The sequence below is a fragment of the Staurois parvus genome, unplaced genomic scaffold (genome assembly GCF_062004578.1).
Source record: "Staurois parvus isolate SC_StPar_1 unplaced genomic scaffold, SC_StPar_1.0 ptg001488l, whole genome shotgun sequence".
Lineage (NCBI taxonomy): Eukaryota > Metazoa > Chordata > Amphibia > Anura > Ranidae > Staurois > Staurois parvus.
In genome coordinates this window covers 93,826-97,398 of record NW_028319284.1, presented here as the reverse complement: position 1 = coordinate 97,398, position 3,573 = coordinate 93,826, and the positions used below count along the sequence as shown (strand labels likewise).

The 3,573-nt window shown below is 41.7% G+C and overlaps 1 pseudogene; it reads right to left on the bottom strand.

The window, feature by feature from the left end:
- Positions 1–363: 363 nt before the first annotated feature.
- Positions 364–681, bottom strand: LOC149435571 (small ribosomal subunit protein mS34 pseudogene; annotated as a pseudogene).
- Positions 682–3,573: the final 2,892 nt, after the last annotated feature.

Genomic DNA, 3,573 nt, shown 5'->3' with positions numbered 1-3,573 from the left:
TTTTCAAAAGGGGTGTACTCATTTATGCTGAGCACTGTATATATGGAATGCCTTTAAATTATCAGTAGCACATAATGGTGTGATTTTATATAAAGTTTTATTACAGCCCAGTAAACATCAAATAGGAAAGTCCAACAGTTACTTATGGTCTCATTGAGTAAAAATGACAATTTTCAATTACGGAAGGTGTTGTGCACTCTTTACTCAGTATGGCCTATAACTGAAAACAACCCTCAACAAAGAGCAGAGCCCATAACCCCAATTACCATGGCACTTCGTTGCCATTTTGGTTTGTAGGTCACGCTGCTGACAAACTGTACATGAATCCATGTTTCTAGGAAGTAGCAGAAGTCCATGGCGTTATCACACCGGTGTCCCTGTTTTGGCTCTCCTCACTTTAAGCTCCTTTTGGAGCTCATGATCAGATTCCCGTAATCTCCCAATGTCCAGCATGGGCTCTGTTAAAGGCTTTCCTTCTTTCTGCAACTGAGCCAGAGCAATAGCCCTCAGTAGTGGTGGGTATGGCACATAGCGGATGGGTTCTGGCTCCGGCAGAGGGATAAATTGCTTGAAGTTCTCTTCTTCATGCCGTGGTATAAGACGCCAGTCATGGTACATGACTTTGCTGATCTCCTGCTCTTCAGGCACGGTTTTACCTGAGTGAAGGAAGAAGATGACCATCAATATAAGATCACCAAGTCACTCTACCTCAGATAGGCTCTGCTTATGATCCTGGATGAGAAATACGCTATATGGCCAAAGCTACAAGGACCCCACTCCAAATAATTGAGTGAATGTGTTTTAGTGAAGGGTACTGTTCATTCTACAATTCTCTAGCATACAAAGACATTTAGATTTGGATGTCAAGCCTACTACACACGGGCCAAATGTCGAGAGGTATTTTGACATCTTCCAATTTTTATTGGATTTTTGGCCCAATGTGGTAGCCGGTCTGTCAGAAGCCAGACGTTCGGTCGGCTTCTGTCAAAGAGGCATGATTGAAGAAGGTCTGCTGATCAGCTCCTGATCAGTGCTCTCAGCCAATGGCTGACAGTGTTGACCGAAGTGTTCTGTCCGGGATGGGGGGCGTCCCTGTCAGAACCCAGGGGAGCTCGCTGTACCAATATCAGATCATTAGTATACTATGACATACAAAGCCATCCACAACACTGCCCCAATTTACATATCTGATCTTATCTCTACATATCACCCAAACCGTACTCTCCGCTCCTCGCAAGACCTCCTACTTTCTAGCTCCCTTATCTCCTCCTCCCATGCTCGTCTCCAAGACTTCTCCAGGGCATCACCCATTCTCTGGAACTCCCTACCCCAATCTATCAGACTATCATCTACTCTACTTACCTTTTGGCGATCATTAAAAATCTCTCTCTTCAGGGAAGCCTATCCTGCCCTCTGCTAATACTGGAATCCTCTATGCTTCCAACCACTCCATCCCCCACAGTTTTACCTATTGTACCACTCACCCCTCCCTCCTAGATTGTAAGCTCCAAGGAGCAGGGCCCTCAATTCCCTCTTGTATTGAACTGTATTGTTACTGTATTGTCTCCCATTATAATGTAAAGCGCTGAGCAAACCGTTGGCGCTATAAAAATCCTATATAATAATAATAATTAGTGCAGCGGCTCCTCCTGAGCTGTCCGTTTTTTTTTTCTCATTCAGTGTGTACCAGGCTTTAGTGCAAATAAAAAAAAGTATCATGGACAATACTCGATTGTTCCTAAAGACATTCAGACAATTACAATCTGGTGGCAATTGTTCAATACGAATACCCTTAATTAACCTGAGATGTCCAACAAACTCATATGGGTTTGATGGTCAATAAATGTCCGCAAATCGTTAACCATATAGTGTACTTCACTCTCTTTCTTAAACAGCTTAGTTCATCAATTACTTTTCTACACTGTTTACCAAACTATTCACTGCAAACTCTACAAAGAATTAAAAGGAAACAATGGGGGTTATTTACTTAAACTGGAGGGTGCAAAATCTGGTGCAGCTCTGCATAGAAACCAATCAGCTTCCAGGTTTTATTGTCAAAGCTTAATTGAACAAGCGGAAGTTAGAAGCTGATTGGCTACCATGCACAGCTGCACCAGATCCTGAATGCTCCAGTTTTAGTAAATCTACCCCTATGTATATGTTTAAGAATTTATACTGGAATTTGGAAAATTAATATAATGAGTTAGCTTGGCCAATTATTTTTTTTTTTCTAATTTCATAACCCCTCATTTGCTGTGGCTTCAGTTTGTGTTGCTTGCCTATGAGTAAAAGGTCGGATGTTGCAATCAAATTTTATGGCATACTCCCTTTCAGATGCTATCATTTGAAGGCTGCACTGGGTTCTAAGCAGTCCTGCCAGAAAGACTTGCTTTTTTTTTTCTTCAATAAAGTCATCTGCAGACAACAGGATCTATGAAAACAGAATTATATAACAAAATGCATCCCCAAGATTCCTCTACGTTGATATGTTCCCTCAAGACTAGCTGGACGGGATCATCAGAGAGCATGTACGCACGGTTTTAAGCAAACTCCCACACCCCTTCCTTTATAGAAAACAGTATTTTAGATGTCATCCAAACATTTTTACCACCAACCTTAATTATTAAACTAATTGTAAAGGATTGCTTTTTATTTTTTTTTTTAACCACTTCCTGTCCAGCTGTTGTATATAAACGGCCGGACGGTGGCAGTGCAGGGTCGGGTGGCCATTTATAAATGGCCTCCCCGCCCCCTGCTTGTGCGCGCTCCCTGGGAACGCGCAGCACCGCGATCCGGTGCCCTCTGTGTACTCTGGACACAGTGGAACACCGATCGGCGTACGGGACCTCTGTGCAAGGTCCCGATGATGTGATCACTGATTGGCCAATCAGTGATCACATGCAGAGTATTAAGCAAGATGTCACTTCTGACATCATTGCTTACTACATGTGAAATCTGTGAATGATCACAGAGGTCACATGGTACAAAGCTATTCACAACAGCCTTGTACCATGTGAAAAGCTGTGACCAATCACAGCTCACACAAGAATGCAGCCAGAGAGAAGGAGCAATGATTGCTTTTATAGCCTTTATGGGTGTAAAAGCAATCAGTGTAAAAAAAAAAAAAATACCTAATATAACAGTAATCTTTGTCAATAGAAGATACTAGTGATTGCATTTTTATTGTACCATCACAAGAGGGCAGAACTACTTCCTGTGATAATAGGCAGACACAGAAGTAGGAACAAAAAGTCTAACACTTTGTTTCCTACAGGACAGTGATTACAGTGAACATATCCAGTCACATGTAATTAAGAGTTTTCTGTGTTTGTTACAGGTAAGCAGGAGGCTGTTTAACATGATAAATAGGACAAAATGACTTAACATGCCCTGGTGATCAGTGAATGCCGCTGTTACTATTATACAATCAGATTACTTGTAGCATAAATGTGAATATATATTGCAGCTATGTGATTTGGAGCTAAGATACAGGGAATGTGATTTCTCTATTGCAATACGCTATTGTATGCAGAATAGGTCACTAGCATATCTGCAGAGGTCTAGATATTCAGT